A 21,627-nucleotide genomic window follows, 5' to 3' on the forward strand; every position below is an offset into this window, starting at 1 on the left:
CCTCCTCAGGAGAGCTCCTGAGGGGTGAAGAGTTCTATGCAGGTTACCTCACGAGGCTCAGTTGATGTGAGCCATGACGACCAAGGCCAGGCAGGCGCCAGGCAGGCCCTAGGCGGGCGCAGAGCGCAGTTTTCGTCTTTGGTGCAAGGGGGCAAGCCACAGGCGCGGAGTCCCGAAGAATCAGCCAAAGTTTTCCTTTCCGGTGCAACAAGACCAAGACTGCTAGGACGGCAGGACAGAGGTCATTGACGAACCCACCTCAGCGTCACGACCAGAGGCTTTCCGCAGGCAAAGAGTACTTTTGTCAGGATAGACTGTACTACTTGTCCCCTTTCAAATCTAGCCGTTGTGGGATCCCTTCCCGCTCATATTTGGGAAGAGGACCAAGGCCACTATAAATAGGTCTAGCCACCACCATAGGAGGGGATCAGATCCATTCTCACGCGACCACCACACCAGCTCAAGAACACCTCACTTCCTAAGGCTTGTTCATCCACTGTACCAGTTCATCCACAGCCCTTCAAGGCAATCGACCACACCACACTGGATTAGGGTGTTACACCACAACGGTGGCCCAAACTAGTATAAATCTTTGTGTCTTTATGTCTCTTTGAGCTCAACGCGTTAGGCTTAGGAGGATCGCGGGTAGGTAGGCTGGAGAGGTTGAGATCTCCGCACGCACCCTAGACTTCGAACCTCTCAAGGGTTGCCGGATCCCTAAATCCGACAACTACGACTACGCCCCGAGCCCCAAATTCCATACGATGAGACCTCGAGCTTACGCCATTGGACCTAAGGTGAACTTGCTCCTTTCTGAATTCTCCTTTTTCGCATGTAAGACATGGGTGCTACCTCAAGAGTGGACCTTGTGCATACTCAGGTACACCCGAGGAGACCATGGAGAGCCCAAGGACCAAGGCCAAGTGAACGCGGGAGCGAAGGAAGGAGAAGGAAGAAGAGTCGGCTACTACAACGGCCGGACATCCGGCCCCAGCCCGGACATCCGGTCCGACCCCCGGAAATCCGGCCTCCATCACAGAATGCATCTGGAAGCAACCCCGACAGCCCGGACCTCCGGCCCTCCCAAAGCACCGGACATTCGGCCCTCCTCGCCGGAAGTACGGACCCCTGTGTCCAGAGAGCAACCGTATGGCGGCCAGGCAAGCCCGGACATCCGGCCTCACATGCCCGGACATCCGGCCGTCCCGAAGCCCCGGACATCCGGCCCCCTGGATGTCCCCCCTACGCGAAGTGTAACGGGCCATCGACCCATGTACCCCTCCAATTCGACCCAACTTGTACTAGCACTATATGTAGACCTCTCCCCCCTCCTAGTTAGGGTTAGCATAGGTTTAGCTCATTTGAGATAGAGCTTTGCTCATCCATACAGATCTACTCCTCGTAAGAGACCGCGGCCTCTTCGGAGAAGATCCATCTTGGATTCAAGACCCCATTTATGGGATGACCCTCAAGACCTCCTCACGGAGATGAACTACCGCCACTTGTATCGTCCTTTGTTGGATTCAGACCGTGTATCTCTTTGTGTTTCTTGGATCTAGCACATGTGTGACTATCTTCTTGTTGGTTGAGTGTTTTCTCTTGTGTTTCCCTCGTGTTCCCCTCGTTTCCCCTCTCGTGTTCTTCGTGTTCTTGCTAGGATTACCTCCAAACATGAAAGATCGGGTGTCTAGGGTTCTACCCTACATCATCTTGGATCATAGCAAGGTTGATCATGAATTTGGAGCCCCTACCCCTTGTTTCTAGCCTTCTTTTGCTTGATTTCGCCCTAATTTTGAAAATGCCCACCAAAAATAGCCCCAATTTTTTTTGTGATTTGTTGGTTTGATGATGTTTTGTTGATTTTGATCCATGGATTTTCTTGGTTTCAAGTGGATCTAGCATCTCCCCAAGTTTTCCCACTTTCCATCCATGAAATCTCTCCAATTTTGCCCCCAAAATCATAAATTTCCGCCCCCAAAATCGAGTTCCTCGAGTTCATCCTTGGATTTGGAGCCCGAACATCCGGCCCGACCCCCAGACATCTGGCCATTATCCCGGACATCCGGATCCTGGAGCGCATTTTCGCGCAAGGTTCTGGACATCAGGTCCCGGAAATCTGGCCCGAGCCCCGGATGTCCGGCCCCTGGCATTTCAGCTTTTCCTGTTTCACCGTTTTAACCATAACTAATTCATCCGGAGTCCGATTTTGATGTTCTTTAGCTTCTTTTGAAGCTATTGACATCCCCATCCCATAAAAATACCACCATCACCACTTGACTCCATCAAAATTTAGAAAATTTGGCAAGTTTGCCTAGGCCCTCCACCATATCATCCACATAACCATCATATCCTTCCGCAACCTAACCCTTTTTGTTCACCATAGCGTTAGTGGTTGTTTGAGTAGTGATTCATGTCTCCTAATGTGTTTCGGCTACTTAGGGACGGTTGCTTCTTCATCAACCACCACCTACACTTCCGCCACCCCAACTTAACCCAGTTTGTTTGTGTTGTGAATTGTGTCTCCTAAGGTGTTTCAGCTACTTAGGGACCACGTGCTTCCAACTCCGACACCGTGTATAGCCCATCTTACACTACCACCATAACCAATTTTGACCGGGTTTTCACTCCACTTACGCATTGCCGAGTGCAAACCACCACCGCTTTTCTGCTACCACTATTTGACTTTTGTCCTTGAGATTTTGAGTTGTGGTTTTTCCGTTTCCTAGGGTGTTTCGGCTAACTAGGAACGGGTCGACATCGGCAACACCGCCACTCATAATTGCCATGGACGGTAACCACGACGACATCATTGTATATTCCCCTTGCAAATTGCATTGATAACCCCTAGCCCATTTTGTGTTACTTGCCTATCGAGACTAGCCTTTGAGTATTGCCGGCAATGTTACTTGTGCACATTAGTGATCTACACCTTCCATTGCATACATACCATATCATTTGGTATCATCATAATATCTCTTGTGTCACAAGATTGGTCCCGCATATATACAATTGCTATCTTGGTTTGTGCAAAGTGGCCATACAAAAAAAGAAAATAAAGCTTTTAAGCAAAGAAAGAGAGCAAAGAAGCTTGTAAGCAAGTGCCATAGCATCATACCACATTGCATATAAGATTGTCATATCTGATCATCTTGAGAGAAACATCGGGAACCATACATATATAGCATACTTGGGATAGAAAGTTTATCCATTCTGAATCTTATAGGTTGTGCACAAGTGCCGTATCCGCCTATTGAGCAATCGTGCTAGCGTCTCTCTTGGGTTGTGCAACACGAGCGTTTTCCATGGATTCCATATTTTCAGCTCATTCCTTGGTTGCACGACCCCATTTATCTATCCGTGTGTGTGTTTCCGTGTGCCATTCATTGCTATTGGTCTACTTGTTCCGCTTGTGAATTTGTGAATCTATTTCAACATTATTGACTCTTGCTAACATTTTGCATCAAATTTTTGTGCCACTATCCTCACTGAGCTCCATCATAAGCCTTACTTGTGTAGGTGTGAGAAATCGATGAGATTGGTACCAATTATGCTATTTCCTTGTTACATTATTGAGTGATCATTGATCCATTTTCAACATTGGTCAAGGTACATTTGGTATAGCTCTTTCCTTTCTTCCACTCATATGTTCTCGAGTCTTGTGATGGATAGGCAAGGCAGTTCATCTCCGGTCTTCGACAACAACGACGGCGTGAACAACTACATCACCAAAGTGTCCATCTTCGATCTACAACAACAAATGCAAGACGCACAATCAAGATTGCGAGAGTGCATCGAGAACATCTCCGTAGACATTCATCACTCCGAAGCAAGGAAAAGGGACTACATCGAAAAGAAGCTTTCCGCACAAAAAGAGGAGCAAAATGCAAGGATGGAGGAGATTCGGGCCTTGTTCAAGTTTTCTTCCCCTTCATCACCTTCAAGGCGGCGATGTTCAAGCCACAAGTATTCGGAGCGCAAAAACGATGCAAGCGCAATTCGTCCTTGTCCACATCTACATGGTGACCACCATCACATTCGTGATCAACATCGTCATGAAGGGCAAGTAAACTCCAAGCATCATGTGCACGACGACAACGAACTCAATCAAGCTCAAGCACGACAACGGCACCATCATCATGAAGATGCTCGCCAAGCGCAAATGTACAAGTCCCAACAAGCCCTACTTCACGCCAAGTCCAAGCTTCATGAGCAAAACATAAGACCGCGAGACGAGCACCACCGAGACGGAGCTACGGATACCACCACCAGTTCGGCATCTTCGCCAAGTGCTATCAACGCATCTTTGCCTTTGGACGTACGGCATCTTCGCCTACTTCCCACGAGTACGCCTACAACAACTTCATCAAGTCCAAGGCGACCACCTACGAGCGAGGGCGACACTTCCATCTTCGGAAGCCCCCCAAGGAAAATGGTCGAGCATGGGAAATTCCCTTCGGTCATGGAGATGAGCTACGAGGTGCCACATCATATGGGCTCCAACAACAAGACGGCGACAAGAAGGTCGAGCAAGGGCCATCCCCTTCGACCACGGCGGCGACGAGCACGAACCTCTTCAAGGACATGAAGACGGCGCCCATATTGGGCTCATACTCCGAGTCAAGCTATGCGACTGCACATGGATACATTTGCACCTACATCTCTCCGACACCCACATATGTCGAGATGCCCAAATTGCCATGTGAGGAGATCCAGTACCACATGAGTGACATGAGTGACTCCACCATACGTGACATTGAGAGCATTTCCTATGAGAGGATGAGTGTGACCACTACTAGCCCCACACATGAGGGCATGCCACACATCCTATGTGAGGTTGAACGCATTTGAGTGACTCCACCAACCACATGAGTGAGAGCATCCTAGAGGGAGTGAGTGAGCCACAACACTTAGTGAGTGAGGTAGTTGACACGGCACGTGAGGCCACTATGATTTCTAACGACTTAACCTCTACTCCTAGTGTGTTTTCGTCATTCGTGCTAGGTCTCCTACATGACGACATGCCTACCCTCGACGAGTCCATCCCTCCAATGGAGACGACGATGGACATGGTGGATGATGATGCACACCCCACATGGTTCTATCAAGATGAAGTTGACCACGACTTGGTCTTCAACACCTCACCCACAACACATGAGCTATTCTCCAAAGGTAACATAGGTGATGGTGCTTCTCTTGTCCCACTAGAGGACTATCTTACCAATGATTGCTTGCATGATGTTGATCCACCTATTCCCATGCTTCATGCTAGTGCGACTTCCTCATGTCATGACTTACCTATTTATGATGAATATGATGATGAGCCTGTTGAGTTGCCTAGTTGTGATGCTATGCTGCATAGGATATCATGTGAAAATTCTATTGTCCACTTCATGTTTGATAATCCTTTAAACTTTTCATATGCTATGAGTGAGATATCCCATATTGCATCATTTCAATCTCAACATAGTAAATATGCATGCCCCATTAAAATAAATCCCATTTGCACTTATGGCATAGATGACGAGAAGATGGTCATTGGCTTTTGTTTTTCATGTGATGATATTGACATGCTTCCTTTACATGATTTATGCAATTCATCTACTATGTCATGCCATGATCACATTGTTCCAAATATGCATTGGTTTGGATGTTGTCAATATTCTCCATGTTATGTTTCCATTAATTCTCATGAAGAGACCCCCATAGTGTCCTCATACATGTTTGGAGATTTTGATTCATCCCATCCTTTGCATAATTTCCATGATTGCGTGCACCATATGCATTCCATGAATAACAATGCTCTATCTACTTCTCATGATGCATTACACAATTTGAGTCTCCATTATGCCATACATAATAACAAATCTCTCATGATGGATGGCATGTTTCTATATCACGCATCTCATTTATTTGAGCACTGGATATTTTGTGCTAACCAACACAAGCACGTGCGCATCATGATGGGTGATGTGTACATATACCATGAACACACAATTTTTCCTTTGCCTTTGTTTTGTGTAGGTACTTACTCGTCAACCTCACAATCCCATGAGTTGACGAAACGAGCTCTTGAGAGGTGCTTTGGGATCCCGTGGGCTATCCTTACCACTATTCTCTTTGCGCAAGGACTACGCGCATTTCTTCTACTTGGCTCTCACATGGCTATGGGCTATTTACCACTTGTCACCATATGCCCATACTATCGTGTTCAATTTGCATGTTATGCCTCTTTACATGATTTTGCCATGCAATTGTGACCCTTGCTTGCATCTACCCATGATTCACCATTATAGTACTTATATGTGTATTTGCATGCTTGGTGGAGATACTTGTTGCTATTACCATGATTTCTTTGTGCTCAATGCTATTGATGCTTGTTGTGTTGGGAGAGTCATGATGTTCCCTTACTATTTACATAGGACTTCTTGCCAATACAATGACGATACTTTCCTCATATCTTGCTTTCATGGTTGTGCTATATCATGTGAATTATTCATGCCCACTATTTGCACACATGACATGCTTGCCATGATTCCCTCTAGTATGTTGCATCTTCGCACTACTAGCTTTCTTGACTTCATCACTATGATTGCTTGCTATGTTGCATCACCCATGTTCCACTCTTACTCGCTTTCTTGGGTTGATGACATATATGCTCATGCCTCTCACATGATATATCTTGATCATTATCTCTTGTGTCCATTAGTTGCCTCTTTCATATCCACTTGTATTGAGTGCAACCATACTATGCTTATTGACCTTGGAGACTTTGACATATTACTTGTGAAGCATGCTTGTTTGATTGAGCCTATGGTCTTTGGTTGTTCTTGCATCATATGCCTCCATACTATGAAATGCTCCCTTGTACTTTCTTATGATGAGCATGATGCATACACTTGTTGGGTATCTTACCACACGAATGATAGGTTTTGCACTTCCGCTAACCTCATTTGTTTTTCCGAGTGTTTGTCATGTTCTTTCATTTTGAAGGATTCACAAGGCGGTACCATCATGAGCCATATTGGTCATGCAAAGGTCTATATGATGCGCGACACCAACATTTTCGACATCCTCATAAAGGTGAACTCATTCCCTTTGAGCCATCCTCAAATATGCATATTTGATGGGTCATTATTTCATTGTTGTTTCCTTCTTGTTGTCTACATGATACATCTCGCGAACGGAGGAGCGACATTGGAGATTGACTCTATGGACCTTTACATTGAGGAGCGCTCAGACTTTTTGGATGCACCTTAGAACTTCCACTCATGCCATGACATCGAGCATCATTACATCAACACTCCTTTGGCTTGCACTCACAACTCCATATTTGTTGATTGTGCTCCCACATGTCATGCTCGATGGACATATCATACTCACCGCAAGTTTGCACCATATGCATGGATTGACTCACATTATGATTGCCTTGTTGCATCTTAGATTCCCATGTCATCCATGATATATGAGCTTGTGCATTTCCTTAGCAGATTTGTTGTGATCTTCCTTGATGGCATATTCATACAAATGGTCACATTGCCCACCATCAATTGCATGATCACATACTCAAATTGAGCACCAATTACCATGTTCATGCTTTTGATACACCATCCCTTTATGACATCATTTTGCACAATGGTAGAATTTGTCGCTTTGTGCACCATGCTAATTACACCATGAATGCTTTACATATCACTTTATATCTTTTGGATAAGCATCATGTGTCTTGCCACGCACAATCTTGCCGAACGGACTCATACTTACTTAAGGGACATTTTGTGTGTGCTAACCATTGTATTTCCGAGTGTCACTTGTGTTTGCTCATTTTGCATGTACCACATACCAAAGACATCTTGGAGTACTTGGCTTGCGCAATGCCTTCAACTCCGTCCGACTACAACTCCGTCCACGACAACCGTTTCCATGGTGATGAGGTTTTCAATCCGAGGTCAGATCTTTCCCAAGGGAGGGGAGATGATGCGGAGCATCCTACGATCATCCCCATGTACACTACAACTACGCCCCAAGCCCCAAATATCCATACAATGAGACGTCGAGCTTACGCCATTGGACCTAAGATGAACTCGCTCCTTTCCGAATCCTCCTTTTCCGCATGTAAGACATGGATGCTACCTCAACAGCGGACCTTGTGCATACTCAGGTACACCCGAGGAGACCATGGAGAGCCCAAGGACCAAGGCCAAGTGAGCGCGGGAGCGAAGGAAGGAGAAGGAAGAAGAGTCAGCTGCTACAGCGGCCGGACATCCGGCCCGACCCCTGTAAATCCGGCCTCCATCATAGAATGCATCTGGAAGCGACCCCGACAGCCCGGACATCCGGCCCCACGCCCCGGACATCCGGCTCCTCCCGAAGCCCCGGACATCCGACCCTCCTCGTCGGAAATCCGGCCCCTTGTGTCCAGAGAGAAACCGCATGGCGCCCAGGCAAGCCCGGACATCCGGCCTCTCATGCCCAGACATCCAGCCCGTCCCGAAGCCCCGGACATCAAAGTCGATACCCGGACATCCGGCCCCCCTGCATGCAGTGTAATGGGCCACCGACCCATGTACCCCTCCAATTCTCCCCAACTTGTACTAGCACTATATAGAGACCTCTCCCCCTCCTAGTTAGGATTAACATAGGTTTAGGTCATTTGAGATAGAGCTTTGCTCATCCATATGGATCTACTCTTCGTGAGAGACCGCGGCCTCTTCAGAGAAGATCCATCTTGGATTCAAGACCCCATTCATGGGATGACCCTCAAGACCTCCTCACAGAGATGAACTAACGCCACTTGTATCGTCCTTTGTTGGATTTGGACCGTGTATCTCTTTGTGTTTCTTGGATCTAGCACATGTGTGACTATCTTCTTGTTGGTTGAGTGTTTTCTCTTGTGTTTCCCTCGTGTTCCCCTTGTTTCCCCTCTCGCGTTCTTCGTGTTCTTGGTAGGATTCCCTCCAAACATGAAAGATCAGGTGTCTAGGGTTCTACCCTACATCAAGAGTGGTATGGTAATCCTATCTTGGAAGTCAGGTTGTTAGACAACGGCAAATAACCTATAAACTATGAAGAAGCATGATGATCCCGAATTTCAACAAATGGCTTGAGGCCATGAAATCCGAGATAGGATCCATGTATGAGAACAAAGTATGGACTTTGGTGGACTTGCTTGATGACCGACAGGCCATTGAGAATAAAAGGACCTTTAAGAAGACAGACGCCGACGGTAATGTCACCGTCCATAAAGCTTAACTTGTCGCAAAGGGTTTCCGACAAGTTCAAGGTGTTGACTATGATGAGACTTTTTCACCTGTAGCGATGCTTAAGTCTATTAGAATTATGTTAGCAATTGTCACATTTTATTATTATGAAATCTGGTAGATGGACGACAAAACAACATTCCTTAATGGGTTTCTTAAGGAAGAGTTGTATATGATGCAACCGGAAGTTTTTCTCAATCCTAAGGATGCTAACAAAGTATGCAAGCTCCAGGATCCATCTATGGACTGGTGCAAGCATCTCAGAGTTAGAAAATATGCTTTGATGAGGTGATCAAAGCTTTTGGTTTTATACAAACTTACAAAGAAGCTTGTATTTACAAGATAGTGAGTGGGAGCTCTATAGCATTTCTAATAAGTATATGTGGATGAAATATTGTTGATTGGAAATGATGTAGAATTTCTGGAAAGCATAAAGGGTTCTTTGAAAGGAGTTTTCAAAGGAAGACCTATGTAAAGCTACTTACATATTGGGCATCAAGATCTATAGAGATAGATCAAAATGCCTGATAAGACTTTCATAGAGCTCATACCTTGACAAGATTTTGAAGGAGTTCAAAATGGATCAGTCAAAGAAGGAGTTCTTTCCTGTATTGTAAAAGTGTGAAGCTGAGTAAGACTCAAAGCTCAACCACGGTGGAAGAATGAGAAGGATGAAAGTTGTCCCCTATGCCTCAGCCAGAGGCTCTATAATGTATGCCATGTTGTGTACCATACCTGATGTATGCCTTGCCATGAGTCTGGCAAGGGGGTACAAGAGTGATCCAGGAGTGGATCACTAGACAGTGGTCAAAATTATCCTTAGGTACCTAAAGAGGACTAAGGAAATGTTTCACGGTTATGGAGGTGATAAAGAATTTATCATAAAGGGTTATGTCGATGCAAGCTTTGACATCGATCCGGATGACTCTGAGTCATAAACCAGATACGTATAGTGGAGCGCCCATTCAGAATAGCTGCAAGTGGATCATGGTAGTAGCATCTATAGTATGACATCAGAGATTTGCAAAGTACACACAAATCTGAATGTTGTAGACCCGTTGACTAAAACCTCTCTCACAAGCAAAATATGATCAAACCCCAGAACTCATGGGGTGTTAACCATATAGCAATGTGAACTAGATTATTGACTCTAGTGCAAGTGGGATACTGTTGCAAATATTCCCTAGAGGCAATAATAAAATGGATATTATCATATTTCCTGTTCATGATAAATGTTTATTATTCATACTAGAATTGTATTGACAGGAAACTTAGATACATGTGTGAATACATAAATAACGTCGTGTCCTAGTAGGCCTCTACTAGACTAGCTCATTGATCAAAGATGGTTAAGGTTTTCTAACCATAAAAATGAGTTGTCATTTGATAATGGGATCACATCATTAGGAGAATGATGTGATGGACAAGACTCAACCGTAATCTTAGCATATGATTGTATCACTTAAGTTTATTGCTACAACTTTCTTCATGTCAAGTATCTATTCCTTAGACCATGAGATCGTGCAACTCCCTGACACCGGAGGAATAATTAGTGTGTATCCAAACATCACTTCATAACTGGGTGATCATAAAGGTGCTCTACAGGTATCTCTGAATGTGTTTGTTGAGTTGGCATGGATCGAGATCGGGATTTGTCACTCCGTATGACAGAGAGATATCTTTTGGCCCTCCCGGTAATACAACATCACAAGAAGCTTGCAAGCATGTGACTGATGAGTTTAATCACAGGATCTTGTATTACGAAATGAGTAAAGAGACTAGCCGGTAACAAGATTAAACTAGGTATGGAGATACCGACGATTGAACCTCGGGCAAATAACATATCGCTGGACAAAGGGATTTGCATACAGGATTAACTAAATCCTTGACACCATAGTTCAACTGATGAACATCTTCAGGGAATACGTAGGAACCAATATGGGCATCTAGGTCCTGCTACTGATTATTGACCGGAGAGGTATCGCGGTCATGTCTACATGATTCTTCAACCCACAGGGTCGCATGCTTAACGTTCGATGACGCTAGAGTAGAATTGGAATATTTGTATTGGTGACCGAAAGTTGAACGGAGTCCCGGATGAGATCCTGGGCATTAGTAGGAGCTTCAGAATAGTCCAAAGGTAAAGATTTATATATGGAAAGTCATTTTTTGGGATTCCAAAAGAAGGCATTTTCTTGGTATTGTACCGGGAAGCATTTCGGAGGGGTCCGAAAGTCCACAATTGGGTCCACCATGTCCCGAGGGCCAGCATGAGCTAAGGGGAGGCGCCCTGGCCTCTTTGGGCGAGACGCACCAGCCCCAAAGACCCATGGACCAAGGGGAAAGAGTCCCAACTCCGTACGACGGAAGGGGAGAAGGACTAGGAGTCCAACTCTTCCCCCCTTGGTGTGCCAGCCATATAGGGTGGAGGGTCTTGACTCCTAGCCCTCCCACGCATATAAATAAAGGTGAAGGGGCATAGCAAAGCCCCCCATCAGATTGGACTTGGCTGCTGCCCCATTTCTCCCTCCCAGCATAATCCCCGTCCCCGGTTTTTCACTTAGAGAAGCACTACCAGAATTCCACCATGCAGTTGTGCTAGTTGTGATCCCATCTACATCTTCGCCCTCGCTTACTGGATCAAAGAGTCGGAGAAGTCACTGAGCCACACGTGTGCTAAACTCGGAGGTGCCCTCCGTTCGGCGCTAGATCGGTTTGGATCGTGATCGTATCGTGAAGAGTACGACTACACCAACCGCATTTTATACACTTCCGCTTTTGGTCTACAATGGTACGTAGACACACTCCCCCCTCGTTGATATGCATCTCCTAGATTAGATCTTGGGTGTTCGTAGGAATTTTTTTTGATTTTCATGCAACGTTACCCAATAGTGTTGGTCGCAGAACCATGTGTCCTACAATGGCGAGTTGAAGGCATACCTGACGTTGCCGAGGAGGTTGGGGGGCAGGAGGGTGCAATGGCGCTGGATCTCGTCCCGACAGGCTCGGCCACCGACCGGGAAAGATGGGATGGGCACGCGGTCGGCCGACAGATGCTAGTTGTTGGGGAGGATGACCCAGCATCATGATCGTGCTTCCCCTTGCAGTCATTGATCCAATGCCACCACATCCCTGACGGTGGATGAGGCGGAGACGAGGAGGAGGTGGATCTCCAGCGGCTGGTGGCTAGGGTTTGGTCGTGTTGGGCTTCGATGAGGCAGGAGTGGCCGGGAGCTGGAAGTGTGGCCGGTCCATGGCTTCCACATTAAAAATGTAGCGACCACGATCCCAATGGACCGAAGTCTCTGTGCTTAAGTGTCATCCTTGGATCGGTAATGCTGACATACACAGTACTCGAGGAATTATAACAGAGTTCAATCACACACTTATTACATCGAGTCCTCATGAAGAGTATGATTACACAAAAATATCATGGCTGAAGGCCATCTAAACTAAATAACTGCGGAAGCTTCAAAGGTAAATGGGTCCATCAACTCGAACGGCATAGCTGAGTGCAAGACAACGACCTATCACACCTTATTCGACGTCTGATAAGTCTGCAACATGAGATGTTGCAGCCGTGTGGGTCAGCACATTGAATATGATGGCAGAGTTGCGTTGTAAAGCAATGAAATGCAAGAAATATATCTATATGCAATATTTGGCTGGTGGAGGCTCTAAGTTTACTGTTTTTGCATAAAGCTACTTTTTCCCAACAACAAAGGAATAAAATTATTTAACTACTCCCAAGTTGTACCAATATTTGAGAAGGTTCCTCCAACTCAAATTCCAATTAAAAACATCATCATTAAACCCAATTCAATTAATTAATGAGTGATGAGATCAATAACAATATCCAATTCCAGGTACTCAAGATGTCCATAACCGGGGACATGGCTAACCATGATTAGTTTATACACTCTGCAGAGGTTGCGCACTTTTCCCCACAAGACTCGACCGCATCCATGATTGGAAGATCGAGATATAGTCTTTCTCAAGCATTAACTCTCTACTCCGGGCAGACCGGTAGACCTACTTTCCCACTACATCTGCTAGTCCACCTCTTTGAGATCTCATACAACTTACTCAACTATGACAGAGCCCATAATGGCTTGTGGCTCCACATGAAAGTTTCTAGGCATGAAATATCATATGATCCCTTTGAGCCTGGGTGGCAAACCGAGGAAGAATCACACGGGTACTCCAGGATTTCCCTTAATGGACAAACACTGGATTCTCCAGGTGCTCAAACCAATCCACCCAGATGTGTATTAAAGTTGCCACCTTAATGTTATCCAAAATTAATAACTCTCATAACTTCCATGTGAATCATGATCCAAACCCCGTCTATGAGCATGGCTAAGCAATAATAAAGCATAACGTATATTCCCTAGGTGAACAAAAGGTATTAGGTTCCTACCTCAAGTACTACAACCAAACCACATGTTCCCAATCCTACTCATGCAAATATTTGAGGGGCAATACTAATGCATAGTAAAAACTGGGTATAGAGGAGTATGATCAAAGTGTAACTTGCCTTGCTGATGATCTGAAAACTCTAGAGATTCATAGTAATAAGGTTCACACTCCGGGTAATCTAGCGTAGACAAACAGTAGCATACATAAGCAATCACTTGAACGAAACAAAGAGAAAATCAAGAAAAGATCCAAATAAAACTCAAATCAAGCAAACATCTAAACTAAACAAAAAAACAAAACCTAACAGCATCACTTTCATGTGAATTAGATCTTAACAGTAGGTAGATGTGATTAGCTACGATTTGCAAAAGAAGTAACTCAAATGGAGAAACGAAACTCAAGATATGAATGAAAAAAGATTGATTACTAATCTGAAATAAACTCAAATTTTAAATTGTCAAAATCATGTTCAACTTGGTTAACTGGAAATAAGAGATCATTACGAAGATTTAAGCGTTGGTTTCATCTAATTTGGACAAACGAGCAAAAAGTTACGCTAGTTTTGAGATCATGGGCTAAATCGCGAGAAAACTATTCGCGGATAGGTCCCTGGCGAAAAATAAAACTAAAAAGAAAAATCTACCCAGCGAACGTTCGTTAACAGAACTAAATGAACGAAAACCGTTCGTTAACCGATCTAAACGAACGACCATTCGTTAATTAAATTAACCTAATAAAAATAAACCGATCTAATCTAATAACCAACTACACCGTGATAAACCGAAAAAAAACCCGAAAGAACCGACCGGTTCTTACCGGTCAACGGCGGCGAGATCAAAAGGCGGGGTTGCGGGATGGCGGGCGGCGGCATCGGCGTCGGTGGCGCGGGGCGAGGTGGCGACGGTGCGGGGCCGCGGCGTGCAGCGCCGCAGCAGTAGGCGGCGGCTGCAGTGCGGCGGCGGCGATGCGGCGGCGCGGGGCGAGGCGGCAGAGGCGGCGGGGTCGGTGACGACGGGAAGAGGGGGGTGCCGGCCCTTATAAGGGGGCCCTAGGCGGTAGCGCGACCCGGAGTCCAAGAGGACACCGGCGGCGGCTCGAAGGCGGACTCCCCGGGCGGGAAGGCGGCGGCGCTCGCGTGGGCCGGCTGGGCTTCGGCCCAGTCGGTCCGGAACTTTTTCTAAAAAAAATTGCCGTGAAGGAAAAATCCTAATAAAATATAAAAAAATCTAAAAATTCCAGAAACAATATTCATCGTCCAAACCTAATATTTAGGACAAGATGAACATTTTCTAGTCTAAAATGCAATTTTCAAAAATGCAAGTTTTCTCTAATTCAAATGAAATAACAAATAAAATAAAAATAAAATAATAATTTGATTTCAAAATTTCTTCTCCAATATTTCTCTTCTGTTGAAGAAGTCATATTATCTTCTCTCATTTATTTTTTATTAGTGGAAATAATTGGAGAGAAAATATTAAAATCAAAATGATCCTACTTTTCAAATTTGAACTAAATTCAAATATTAAAATTTTGTGAAACCCTCAACTCTCTCCTTGGGTCCTTAAGTTGCTTAAGATTTCTAGGATCACAACAAAATGCAAAAATAAAATATGATATGCATGTGATGATCTATGTATAGCATCCAAATTGAAAATTGGGATGTTACAAACCTACCCCCCTTAAGATGAAGCTCGCCCTCGAGATTCGGGTTGGTCAGCAAAAAGGTTTGGGTGGTTCTTGCAAAGATCTTCTTCTTGCTCCCAGGTGGCTTCTTCCTCGGTATGGTGGCTCCACTGAACTTTGCAAAACTTGATAACCTTGCTGCGAGTAACTCGACTAGAAAACTTGAGAATCTTGATTGGCTTCTCTTCATAGGTCAGATCACTATCCAACTGAATAGCTTCCAGTGGCATTGTATATCTCAGAGGAATGGCGGCCATCTCAACGTGGCACTTCTTCAACTGGGAAACGTGAAACACATCATGAACTCTTGACAATCCTTCGGGCAATTCCAACTTGTACGCAACTTCTCCCATGCGTTCCAAAACTCTGTATGGTCCCACAAAACGTGGTGCTATCTTTCCCTTGACTCCAAAACGTTTAACTCCTCTAAGTGGGGACACACGAAGATATGCTCTATCTCCGACTTCGTAGACTATCTCCTTGCGTTTAGTATCCGCATAACTCTTCTGCCTGGATTATGCTACCTTGAATCGGTCTCGAATTAACTTAACCTTCTCCTGAGACTCTCTGATTAAGTCTGGTCCGAACAACTATCGATCTCCAACTTCATCCCATGATAACGGTGTCTTGCACCTCCTTCCGTACAAGGCTTCGAAAGGGGCCATCTTCAAACTGGCTTGATAGCAGTTGTTGTAGGAGAATTCTTCATAGGGAAAATTGTCATCCCAACTAGATCCATAATCTAGCACACAAGCTCTCAACATGTCCTCCAGAATCTGATTGACTCTCTTGGTCTGTCCATCTGTCTGTGGATGAAAAGTTGTACTGAACTCTAGCCTAGTACCCAAAGTTTCATGCAACTGATTCCAAAACTTTGAAGTAAATTGTGTTCCTCTATCTGATACAATGGTCCTCGGAACTCCATGCAGACATATGATCCTGGTCATGTATATCTTCGCTGACTTAGCACTTGTATAAGTTGTCTTTACCGGGATGAAATGGGCTACCTTTGTCAAACGATCAACTCCATTCAGATAGAGTCATAGCCTGAACGAGTCCTGGGTAATCCAGTGATATAATCCATGCCAAGTTTATCCCACTTCCATTCGGGTATCGACAATGGCTGTAGCAATCCTGCTGGCTTTTGATGCTCTGCCTTAACTTTCTGACATACATCACATACTGCTACATACTCGGCAATATCCTTCTTCATTCCTGTCCACCAGAAACTTTCCTTCAAATCCAGATACATCTTGGTGTTGCCTGGGTGAATTGATTAAGGTGAATCATGAGCCTCCTGAAGAATCAACTTCCTGATCTCAGGGTCATTAGGCACATATATACGATCCTCAAACCATAAGGTGTCGTGCTCATCCTTATGAAATCCTTTAGCCTTTCCTTTACTCATCCTTTCCTTTATATCAGCAATTTCCATGTCCATCTTCTTGGCTTCTCTGATCTTACCCAACAAAGTGGACTGAATTTCCAATGCTGCAACGTAACCTCTCGGAACTATCTCCAAGCATAGCTCTCGAAGGTCGTCTGCTAACTCCTTAGGTAATCCTCCGGTTATGAGCGTGTTAACATAACTCTTGCGGCTCAACGCATCTACTACGACATTGGCCTTTCCTGGATGATAATGCAATCTCATATCATAATCCTTTATGAGCCCCAACCATCTCCTTTGCCTGAGGTTTAACTCCTTCTATGTGAAAATGTACTTCAAGCTCTTATGATCCGTGTAAACATCACAGCGGTTTCCAATGAGAAAGTGTCTCTCTTGAGTGCATGCACTATGGCTGCTAACTCCAAATCATGTGTAGCATAATTTAACTCGTGAGGTCGAAGCTGTCATGAGGCATATGAAACAACCCTTCCTTCCTTCATAAGCACACCTCCAAGTCCTCGACGTGAAGCGTCGCAATACACTTGGAAATCCTTGCGTTGGTCTGGGAGAGTCAGCACTGGGGTTGTAACCAAATGTTTCTTCAACTCCTGAAAACTAGCCTCACAATCCTTAGTCCATTTAAACTTGGTGTCCTTCATCAATAACTCTGTCATGGGCTTCGCAATCTTGGAAAAAATCTCAATGAATCTTCGGTAATAACCTGCGAGTCCAAGAAAACTTCTGATCTCTCCCACTGAGGTGGGTGCCAACCAAGTGACAGGAGCAACCTTGGTAGGGTCTACTGCTATTCCTTCTCCGGATATAACATGTCCGAGAAATCCAACTTCCTTCAACCAAAACTCACATTTGTTGAACTTGTCATACAACTGATGTTCCCTGAGCTTCTCGAGAACCAAACGCAAATGTTCCTTATGCTCCTCTTCATACCTCGAGTAAACCAATATGTCATCGATGAACACCACGACGAACTTATCCAAAAACTCCATGAACAACTTGTTCATCATACGCATGAAATAGGCAGGGTCATTAGTCAGACCAAATGACATAAATGTATACTCATATAGCCCAGACCTCATGGTAAAAGTTGTCTTAGGTATATCCTGCTCTCGGATCTTCAACTGGTGATAACCTGATCGAAGATCAATCTTGGAGAAAACTTTAGCTCCTTGCAGCTGGTCAAACAAATCATTAATCATTGGTAGAGGGTATTTTTTCTTGATCGTCACCTCATTAAGCGCACGATAATCAACAACCATCCTCAAAGATCCATCCTTCTTCTCCACTAGAAGCATTGGGGCTCCCCAAGGTGATGAACTTGGTGGAATGTAACCCTTCTCTAGTAACTCCTTAATCAGCTTCTTAATTTCCTCCAGATCCTTTGTGGGCATCCAATACGGTCTCTTGGATATTGGTCCGGTGCCTGGCAATAACTCAATCAAAAACTCAATGTCTCAATCCGGTGGCATGCCTCGTAACTCTTCTGGAAATATGTCGGGATAATCCTTCACCACTAGTACTTCCTCCTGTACAACTCCTGATAATGAATTCACCTGAGTCCTCCTCGGCACATGCCTGGATACATACTTGATCCTATTTCCTTCTGAGGTGGTGAGAAGAATTGATTTACTAGCGCAATCGATGTTTCCTTCAAACTTGGATAGCCAATCCATACCTAGTATCATAACCAATCCTTCTAACTCCAGGACAATTAGGTCGGTGGGGAAAACATGTCTACTTATGGTTACTGGCAACTGATAGCATTCCCTACTAGCCATATGCTACACTCTTGGGGAAATTACTAACATAGGTGACTTAAGGGCTACTGTTGGAAACTTATACTTATCCACAAATCCCCTTGATATGAATGAACGAGATGCACCAATATCGAGAATAACAAGTGTTGTAAATGCATTAATCAAAAACTTACCGACAACTGCGTCGGGTTGGTCCTCAATCTCCTCCACACTGACGTGGTTCACCTGACCTTTGGTGAAGGGGTTAGGCTTCTTTGCAGAACCTCCATTGCCATTTTCATTCTTTTCTTCAGACATTCAGTGGCATAATATCCGGTCTTCCCGCACTTGAAACAAGTAATGTGGCTGAGATTCCTCTTGGCTGGTGTTGCGGGGTTGGAACGGTTCTAGCTGTTGCTTCCTCCATTCCCATTGCCATTCTTGGGGCCACTGTGGTTGTGCGAACTTGCTCCATTGTGCGTATGTCCTCCATGGATATGGCCTCCATGGTTATGAGTATGTCCTCCCGAGTACGTGGAATAGCGGGGCTTCTGCTGAGCTCCAGAAGTGCACCTCCCATGTCCATACTTCCTCTTGCGATTGTCAATCTGTTGTTGCATGCCTTCTATCACGAGGGCCCTGTCTACCAGCTCCTGGTAGTTGTTGAATGTTGCCACCATCAACTGCATGCTCAGCTCATCATTGAGTCCCTCAAGAAACTTCTCCTGCTTCACGGCATCTGTGGCCATATCATCTGGGGCATAACGTGCTAACTTGCTAAACTCATCCACATATTGTCCCACTGTATGACCTCCTTGACGCAAGTTGCAAAACTCGCGCTTCTTCATGCTCATAGCTCCTGCTGAAACATGGGCTGTGTGGAAAGCCTGCTGAAAAGGATCCCATGTAAATGTATCAATGGGGTAAGTGGTGGTGAAGTTCTCCCACCAAGATGTTGCGAGTCCATCAAGCTGATGTGCGACAAAGCGCACTCTCTCCGCATCTGTGCATCCTGCAGTGGTCAGCTCTCTTCCAATCTTGCGGAGCCAATCATCTGCAACAATCGGCTTGGTGCTGCTAGAGAACACCGGTGGATTCAACCTCAGAAAACGGGCTAGGTTGTCAACAAGGGGTGGTGGCGGTGGGTTGTTGAGGGAGTCCCGGACTAGGGGGTGTCCGGATAGCCGAACTATCATCATCGGACAGACTCCAAGACTATGAAGATACAAGATTGAAGACTCCGTCCCATGTCCGGATGGGACTTTCCTTGGCGTGGAAGGCAAGCTTGGCGATACGGATATGTAGATCTCCTACATTTGTAACCGACTCTGTGTAACCCTAGCCCTCTCCGGTGTCTATATAAACCGGATGGCTTTAGTCCATAGGACGAACAACAATCATACCATAGGCTAGCTTCTAGGGTTTAGCCTCCTTGATCTCGTGGTAGATCTACTCTTGTAACCCACATCATCAATATTAATCAAGCAGGACGTAGGGTTTTACCTCCATCAAGAGGGCCCGAACCTGGGTAAAAACATCGTGTCCCTCGTCTCCTGTTACCATCCGCCTAGACGCACAGTTCGGGACCCCCTACCCGAGATCCGCCAGTTTTGACACCGACATTGGTGCTTTCATTGAGAGTTCCTCTGTGCCGTCGCGATCAGGAAGGATGCCTTCTCCCGTATTTAAAGATGGCACCATCGTCAAGAGAGCTTTGGCCGCCAGCCAAACTGTCCGGCTAGGTGGTTTTCTTATGACCGCCTGTTCGGCCACCGCTCCGACGATGACCTCTCAGGTCATCAAAAGCGATCTTCACGTCAGCCCAAAATTCGCCGAGCAGTTAGATCCGATTGAGCTCTCCTTTGTAAACGAGCTCTTGGATCGCATCGCCGCCCTGGGAGTCGCTACAGACTACGATCAGATTGGGCTTAAACCCGATCTGAGAGAGATTAACTCTCCTCAGGCCACCCACCACGTTGTCGTGGTAGAGGAACAATGCGGCAACCCTTCTTCTACGTTGAAAACCAACTATGTCCGGATTCCCGATCCCTCCAAGCCGGATTCCCGCGAAGGGACGGACGCTAATCAAATACTGAACTTAGAGTCAGGCATCGGACTAGATTCGTTGGAAAGCATCCAACAAGTCAAGCTTCCAAATCCGGAAACATCTTGGCCTTTGAGCCTCAGATCGGGCGGGGTTCCGAACTTGATTCCACCCGCCCACCCAAACATAAGCGATCTATCTCGAATACGGCAAGAGCCCGATGAAACAGTACATCATTACTGGGCCAGATTCCTCCTGGTTATGAACAGGATAAAGGACTGCTGCGAAGAAAGCGCGATTTCAATTTTCTGCAACAATTGCACGGACAAGGGAATCATGAACGCCATAAGTCGTCGCGAAGTTACACGCTTCATCGACCTAGCGACTATCGTACAAAAATACTGTGCGGTAGAGAGTGCCAGGAACACCGAAACTAGGTTTTGGGACAGTCCGGCCTTGACCACAACCCTAGTCCGAAGTAAAAGGGTGCGCCCGGGATAATAACCAGGCAGCAGACGTGTTAGCATGCATCGGCGCGAAACGAGACGCCGTCCCTCCAAACATCTTCCTGGAACGGCTCTTCAAGCCATCCGTGTTATGGGAAGAGGAGTCCGGAAATAACAATCCGGAGCCAGCTGCATCACCGAACTCAGACCATTCTGACACAATCGGCGGCTCAGCCAACGAAATAACACCTTCAGCTCACGAAATAATGGCAGTAATTGCCCCGTGCACAGAACCACTCCTAGCCTACTTAATTCGGCAGGAACTTCCCGAAGACCAAAATGAGGCCCGCTGCATAGTTCGGCGATCTAAAGCCTACAAGGTCCATGAGGGAGAACTTTATAAGAAAAGCACAACCGGAGTCCTTCAAAGGTGTATCTCCGAAGAGGAGGGGCGGAATCTCCTGGCTGAAATTCACGCCGGACTCGGTGGGCACCACGCTGCAGCCCGGGCACTCGTAGGCAAGGCCTTCCGTACATGATTTTATTGGCCAACAGCCCGGGCAGATGCTCAGGACTTAGTCCAATGATGCATCGGTTTCCAGCTCTTTGCTAATCAGAGCCACATGCCACCCACCGC

The sequence above is a fragment of the Triticum dicoccoides genome, chromosome 1B (genome assembly GCF_002162155.2).
Source record: "Triticum dicoccoides isolate Atlit2015 ecotype Zavitan chromosome 1B, WEW_v2.0, whole genome shotgun sequence".
In the NCBI taxonomy this organism is placed as follows: Eukaryota; Viridiplantae; Streptophyta; class Magnoliopsida; order Poales; family Poaceae; genus Triticum; species Triticum dicoccoides.